Below are 8,589 nucleotides of genomic sequence, written 5' to 3' on the forward strand. Positions count from 1 at the left end.
GTCCCCAAGGGTAATGTTATAGTAAGGGTATATCGTTAACATAACTTGTGATGGTTTAAATGTTCAGATTGGGCATGTCAAATCAATGAACTATATCAACGCTTTTATTTACATTTTACCTCACAACCTTTTGATAGTYGAAAGGAAAAACTTGATATGCATTGAATGTAGGATTTTCACCCTTGTGAAGTAAGATGTATCTTTAAAAGTATTGACTCAGGCAACAACTTTATTMTTCAAGCAAATATGGTGTAAACAGTACTGGAGGGGCAGAGCAAGCAAGCAGGCGGGCTTCCTTCAACTTTGGGGATACACTGACGGTGGAGTTTCAGTCCCCGTCTGTGCCGGGGTGAAGCAAAAGATGGTGGATAAATAAAGATAGTTCACTCAGGCTGTTTACCATTGCCTACTTAAGGGGGTGGCTCGCCCATAGACACCCAATGCGATAGCAGCTTTGTCAAGTCTKCTTAGTTCATTGACTTCAATTGAAACAGAAAAAAATAGGGAGTGGGATGTCTCGCTTCCTCTTCAATCTCTGGTGAAGCTCTTCATTCACCTGGCTACCCAGAGGTTATGCGGTAGGGTGCAGTTGAGGCCACTATAAAGTAGATGGGAGACAACGTGGTACCTAAGGTGGAGAAAGGGAGCTTCATGGGATGGGAAGGGAGAGGCGGGTACCTGTGAGTCGAGTGTTGTCAATATAAGGTCAAGTCAAATGTGAGTGTCCGTGTCTCTGCCTGACTGCCTGTCAGTCAGTTGCTATTCAAAGCATAGTCTACCTCGTCAGTAGAGCGTTGCATGGTGATGAACATGGCTCCTACTTCGGCTGGCGGACTTCTTCCTGGCATTAACGATGGTCAGCAAACTGCATCGAGGGGTGAAGGACAGCAGGAGGATCTGATAGGTGCTCATCTCTCCTGCAATAGAAGTGTTGAATGCAGAATAAACTTTCTCTCATGGTGATTGGATGGCAAATAAATTCTTGCCAATAGTTGAGAAGAGCTGCTGCTGCTAGGCTAGTCCCAGATCTGTGTGTCCACTCACCCACATCTACTAATCATTGTCCAGGGGGTCAATCTGAAGTTATAGAAGGAATGAAGGAGAGAGAATTCGCCATCAGAGAAGGAGTACTGATCTAGGATCAGGTCCACTCGGCCCATATAATATTTATTATGATCTTACCTTTTGCAAATCCTTAGTCTGGATTGTTCTCTTGAGCCAAAGTGGACCCTGTACATTAATGAAATATTATTCATACTGTAAATCCATATGTACTTGTACTAGCTGGCACTGTAGTACCTAATATAGGATACTTGTATCAGTTGTTATAAATTAACTTCATGTAAATGAGCTCCAATAAAGTTGCCCTCCAGTGGCCACCATGACTCCTCCAGCCACACCTGGAACTCCAAGAAACACACACAGAGCTGGGCAAAATAAAGACATGCAAAATACATTTAGCTATTCATAGGTTGCACCTCTGTCACTGGTTCGCGTCATGCATTTGTGGAGTTAGTTTTAGATGGCACGGTGACCCGGGTGCGTGGAGATTTCCCATAAGGACTAATGGAATAAAATACAAACTCCGATCAACCGGGGGGCACCGGGCCATGCAATACGAACATCTCTATTGTTATGCACGTTCTCAAGACGCACAGCCAAAGATAGAACAATGAGACTGTCACAACGATGACGCTGGAGAGACGAAGCAGGTACGGGGAGTAACATTTAATAAATAACGGACATGGAACGAGACATAAACAGCGTTAGCAAACAGAAAACAATCAATGCAGAAGCGGGGAACAGAGCTGGGGAACTGACACATATAGGGGAGGAAATGAACAGGTGATAAGAGAGTCCAGGTGAGTCCAATAACGCTGATGCGCGTGACGAGGAAAGGCAGGTGTACGTGATGGATGGCAGGAGTGAGTGATGCAAGGCATTCTGGCGCCCTCAAGCGCCAGGGGGAGGGGAAGAGCGGGAGCAGACGTGACAGAGACAGATACTTCACCGGATGTATAAATGTAAAGCATCCGCTTGGCGTTTCCATTCACTACCAAAAATGGTAGTGAGAGGAAGCCCAGTGGCTGGCAGTGGGAGAAGATGGAACGAGATGGATTTTGGCCGGCATTCTGCACATGTTCTCATCGATGAAACATTTGATCTCAATACAGTTTTCTGTTCCCAAAACTAGAATATGTTATGAACAGAGTGGACTACTTTTGTAGACTTTAACCTTTGCCAATGTTTTTAAAAAATCACGTTGTTTAAGAAGGAGTGCAAAGGCGACTTGTTATCGCACACTTCACAGAGTAGGCGTTCCCTAATGGAAATGTGCAGATATATGCTAGCTCGTGCTTGGTTCTGCCCACTATGACTAATTTGTTCCCATTGGAAACGACAGGCTGTGGTCTATCTTGGTGTAGTTATACAAATATATGGCATAGCTGTGCCCAAAAGTTGTGATAGATGGAGGCTAAGAATTGTTTCGTGTAATTAACATTATAGTGTCCTGGAAATATGACATTGCTAAAGTAGGCAAATGTTTAGTAGAAAACAACTTTGCAATCATTATCATGTCGTCAAATGAATGGCAATGTCGTTAGCAAACAAAATTCGTCAACAATAGCCAGCTAGTTCAAATCTGAGTTGGTTTCCCCTCAATTTTAGCTACCTAACGTTATACATCTAAAGTCATTCTGACGACATCCAAATGACTAAAGGTTTTCCTAATAATCATTTGACTCCTTTTGCAATGTCATATTTCCAAACCACTGTAGTGCACTTTTGATTAAATTAGCGCTCATTGAGTACGCTTGATCAGCCGGAAATGGTTCTCAGATAGGGGCTTGCTTGTTCTTGAGAATAGCCATAGCTACCATAATGATCCTCTCGAGTGGCGAATTTGTGCATAAATCAGATATAGTTTACTAGCTGATTGTGCTAGAAATGCTAATCATACTACCTAATAGCTTCAATGCACCTTCTAAATGTGAAATTTCAAGACAAAAAGGACACATGCCTAAACTGTTCCTCTTGGTTGTGAAGGTAGCTACTAATCCCCTTTCCAGAGATTTAGGTCCAAATGTACAGTCCATGGGGATCTAGAATATGAAGTAAACGCCTGACTATTTTGGGTCACCACCTGTTTGAATGCATTAGTTTGTATCCATGAAGCTTTCAAAGTCCGCCCAGTTGATCAAGGAATAACGTCGAGGTCCGATAGTTAAAAAAAAATATATCAGCTGTACAGCCATAGAGAACTCCGATCTCCCCACAATGTATGTAAATGAATGACGCCATTTATTTTGCTCAGTGACACTAATATCTCCTAATGCCTCAAACCGAGGAGAAAATACAAGTTAATCAACACAAGCAAACTGGACATAATGTCAACCTGTGCAAGAGAGGAAGACAAGCGTGCCAAGTAGCCTATGCTAACGTTTCAGCACAATAAAGGCTATTTCGCAATAAATACATCTTTCTCGTTATAACGTGACTTTTCTCATAACTGTAATATTTGTGTTGTGGAGAAATGACCAGGCAGGAGATGGGAGTACAGTTAGTTTTCGTTTAGTCAAAACCTCTCGTGCTCTACAGTTCCCGGGCACACTAGTGCGCATGTGCATTTCCTATTAGGTGTAGTAAGTAAAACTGTCCGTAATATACATCACCGCTTAGTAAACAGTATAGTAACTAATATAAACAGATGTAGATCCCAGATACTACACTCCTCCCCCATAGTTTTTAACTCCCAGAGAACAAGGTAAATATGTTAGGAACTACTAATGCAATATCTGAACAATGCATTCTTAACATTTTTCAACTACTGGGTTGAAGCAGACTTTTCAGAGCCCAGCACAAATCCAGGGATTATTCTGCCCCGAAGATGGAGTTTGTGTCCTAATAAACTAACCCAGTAATGTCCGTTTTCTTTCCTTTTATCTAGGACATATTAAAGTGTTTGTTTGTTTTACTGTCTGTTACCTTAAACAGCTCAACTCACAGGTCAAGCTTTTGAGGTGCCCTTCGCTGTCGAATAGGATATCTCCGCTCCTCCTGGGCTTCCGGTAGTGGGCCAGGTTCGGGTGGAAGGTCAGGCTCTGTCTCTCCCGTACGTCCACAGTCAGGAGAATAGTCCTGGGGGTCGTTATTGTTCTCTTGGCGTGTCTCTGCTGGGGCGTTGGACCGTAGCAGATGATCACATGAACGTTGACCTGGCGATGACCAATTTGGACTTGGTAAGTCAAAGGTCCTTTGCGTTGCAAGATCACACCTGAGTTCCACAGGCTCTTGGGGTGTCTGAAATCACGTACCATCAACTTTGGTGGGTGGGCACAGACTGAACCTCGAGTCTAGTCCAGGCCTTCTTAAAGGTTTGCACGGCTCTCTCCGCTGCTCCGTTTGATGCCGATGGTAAGGTGGTGACAGGATGTGCCTTACTCCATTGTTCTTGAGAAACATTTCAAAATCTTTTGACGTGAAAGGAGGGCCATTGTCCGATACGAGCTCCTTGACTAGTCCAAAGGATGCGAACAGGTGTCTGAGAAGATTGATGGTCTTCTCAGCTGTGGTCAGTTGAGTAGGGAACATTCCATCCACTTGGAATGGACATCGACGACAACAAGGAAATGTTGCTTGTCAATCTCAGGCGTAATCCACATGGATGCGTTCCCAAGGTGTAGCAGCCCAGGACCATGGCTGAAGAGGTGCAGCAGCAGGCTTGTTGCGAACAGCTTCACAGGTGAGCAGTGGCCTACATGCTGTTGAATGTCCTGATCCAGTCCGGCCACCACAGATAACTGCGAGCGAGTGCTTTCATTCGAGTGATCCCTGGATGACCCTCATGCAGGTCAGATAGCAGTCTCCTCTGGAATTTGTGAGGTAACCCCCCTTGATCCCACAGACACATCCTTGATCAGTGGACAACTGGTCTTTCTTGTCGATGAATGGACGAAGGTTATCATCATTTTACGAAGTTTGGCCAACTCCTAATGTTAAGTCCAAGACTTTGGAAAGCACTGGATCTTTCTTTGTTTCCTCTGCTATGTCTGAAGCAGATATGGCAGTTCGTCAATGAGAGAGATCTGGAAGACTGCTCTATCATCTTCACTGTCGGAGTCACTATTGCATGGTAGTCTTGATAGTGCATCTGCATTTGCGTGAGCACTGGATCGTCTGTACTCAATCTCGTAGTCGTAGGCTAACAATATCAGAGCCCAACGTTGCATTCGAAGTGCAGCAAGGGTTGGTATAGAGCTGATTTTGGTCCAAGGATGGCCAACAGAGGGCTTGTGATCTGTCAGCAGTTGGAACTTCCTTCCGTACAGGTATTTGTGAAACTTCTTCACTCCGAATATTATGCTCAGGGCTTCCTTTTCAATTTGAGCATAATTTTTCTCACTTGGTGACAGAGTCCGTGATGCAAATGCAATAGGGTGTTCTTCACCTGACGATAGAACATGTGAGATGAGGCTCCTACTCCGTATGGAAGATGCATCAACGCGAGTTCCAGTTCATCTCTGTGTTGGATGGGCAAGCCCTTGCTCTTTAGCAGACGCTGTTGCAAGTCTTGAATGCTTCTTGCATTGTGGGGACCATTCCACTTTGTATCGGCCTGAAGCGTTGGTAAGCGGATGCAACAATGTGGACAAGTTTGCACAAAACTTTCGTAATAGTTCAGGAGCCCCAAAAATGACCTCAGCTCTGAGATATTTGTGGGTGCTGGTGCGTTTACAATTGCTTCCACCTTGCTGTTGGTTGGGTGCAGGCCTTGTGCATCAATCTTGTATCCGAGATACTCCACTGAGTCCTGGAGGAACTCACACTTGCTGCGTTTCATTCTCACTCCGTATTTCTCCAGTCTTGACATCACTTTGTCCAGCACTACCAGGTGCTCTCCAATGGTTGGTGCTGACACGAGGATGTCGTCCATGAAGCACACAACGTTGTCTATACCGTCCAAGATCTGACTCATTGTTGTTTGGAATATCGCTGGAGCTGTCGGATTCCATAGGCCAAGCGATTGAATCTGAATAGCCCTTGTGTGTATTGATGGTCAGATACTGTTCTGACTCCGGATCCAGCTTCAGTTGCTGATAAGCGAATGCCAGGTCCAGCTTACTGAAAACCTTCCACCAGCTAGAGTGGCAAACAGATCTTCAGCGTTTGGTAGTGGATATTCCTCTGGTAGTATGCAGCGATTATCTGTGACCTTGTAGTCACTGCACATTCTGACGGTCTTGTCTTTCTTTGGGACTACAACACATGGAGCGGCCCAGTCGCTCCTCGCTACTTTCGTGATTATGTTATTCTTCTGTAGGCGGTCCAGTTCCTTCTCTACTGCTTCCTTAAGAGCATAGGGAACTGGACGTGGTTTGTGAAAGATAGGCTTGGTTCCTTTTGCACCTGACTTTTGCTGTGATGTCTTGTATTTCGCCGTAGCCATCTTTGAAAAGTTCTTTGTGCTTCTCCAGCATGTTAGTGAGTGTAGCCTGACTCACTGGTTTGTCCTTTCTCAGACTGAAGATTTCTCCCCAGTTCAACTTGATCTTTGTAGCCAGTTCTGCCTAGCAAGGCTGATTTTTCTCCTTTAACAATGACAAGTGGTAGCGTCCACTCCTTCCCCTCATACCGGACTGGTACCTGGATCTGCCCTAACACAGGAATAGTGTCACCAGTGTATGAAGAAAGGCGGATGGACGCTGGCTGAAGAGGGCACTCTTTCAGTTTTTCTTTGTAGAGTCTCTCTGGAACCAGAGATACAGACGCTCCGGTGTCCAGCTGCATTTTTACCGGTTTTCCCGCTAACTCCATGTTGAGATAGATTCCATCTTTTTGTTGTTGAGCTGTGTACACTGTGAACAGTTCCAATACTGTTTCAGTTGTACTTCCTCTTCTTGTGCTGCGTCTGACACTTTGTGCGCTCTTGCTGTGCGTTTTGAGGCTTTACACACTTTCTGTAAATGTCCAACCTTTCCACAATTGTGGCACTTTACATTTTGGAATCGACATTCACTGTGCTGATGATTATCTCCCCCACATCTGTAGCAACTTGGCTTAGACCTTTGAGATGTGGGCTGCTTTGTTCTTGTGTAACCTTGAGGACGGGACTGGAAAAGTGTGACTTTTGTGAGCCTTTTTCACCACGTGCATCACTGACCTTGTGAACACCTTTCTGACGTTCTGCATATCCCGATAGCTCAATAGTATCCCTGTGGGCAAGCTCGAGTCAAGTGCGATATCACAGGCTTTCCGAAAGGTCAGGTCCTTCTCTGACAGAAGCCTTCTGTGATATGCTTCACCTGTGAGACCACATACAAACTTGTCTCGAAGAGCATCATCAAGAAATTGTGCAAACTCACATGTACTTGCCAGCCTTTTCAAAGCAAGGATGTAGTCAGCCACGTTTTTCCTCGACTCTGGTGACGTTGGTCAAATCTGAAACGTTCTGCAATGAGAATTGGCTTAGGCTTGAAATGCCTTGAAAGAGTTTCAGTCAGTTCTGCATAGTTCAACTCAACTGCTTTTATTGGTTCAATGAGACCTTTCAGCAATCCATACTCAGTTGGACCCAAAACACTGAGAATACATCTGCTTTCTTTTCATCCTTGATTTCATTTGCAGCCAGCCAACGCTCAAAACGCTCCAAATAGGAATCAAAATCCTCTTTTGTAGCCTCAAACTCTGGTACTCGACCAATGGTTGCCATTTTCACAGTTAATTGTTCAGTTTCCTTATTCCTTGTATTCTTAATTTTCCTCTAATTCTTCACTTCAGAAGTTTCTGTAATTACTTCGTTCACTGCACTCATTTGTAATAATCTACACACCGTGTACGTTCCTTCTTCCTTTTTTTTTCTTTTTTCTTGACAATATTTCTCCACCGAGATCGCCTAATTTCAATGGGTTCAATGAAGTTTTTATTTATTTAACCACAAGAGGGCAGTGTCGCTATTCTGGACTCCAATAGTCTTGCTACTTGGCGCTCTGAACACTGTACCTGCTAGCAGTGCTTAGCCTTTTTTTCACTGGCGAAAGAAAATAAAAAATAACTGAGAATTACGTAATTATTTTGAGTTTCATTACTCACGCAACATTCTTCCCTTCAAGCAATGTCCGTTAAAGAAGTTTAATCACCTCGTCGCCACTGTAATATTTGTGTTGTGGAGAAATGACCAGGCAGGAGACGGGAGTACAGTTAGTTTTCGTTTAGTCAAAACCTCTCGTGCTTACAGTTCCCGGGCACACTAAGTGGCCAGCATGTGCATTTCCTATTAGGTGTAGTAACGTAACACTGTCGTAATACATCACCGCTTAGTAACAGTATAGTAACTAACATAAACAGATGTAGATCCCAGATACTGCAATAACGAGTTATTGAATTATTACCTAATTTGATCTAATTTCGTAATAATTATTTAAAAAGTATTGCTGAGTGGCAGCAATATACCACTGTAGTATCTTGTACAGCTGAAGTTCACTGCAGCCACATTTCTGCCTGAAACACGTGCCATTTTCCAGCTATTCCACCGGTTGCATGTCACTAAAGGCTCCAGTGCAGATAATGCAGGCAGCTCAGCCTGTGCAC

This window comes from Salvelinus sp. IW2-2015, linkage group LG17 (assembly GCF_002910315.2).
Source record: "Salvelinus sp. IW2-2015 linkage group LG17, ASM291031v2, whole genome shotgun sequence".
Lineage (NCBI taxonomy): Eukaryota > Metazoa > Chordata > Actinopteri > Salmoniformes > Salmonidae > Salvelinus > Salvelinus sp. IW2-2015.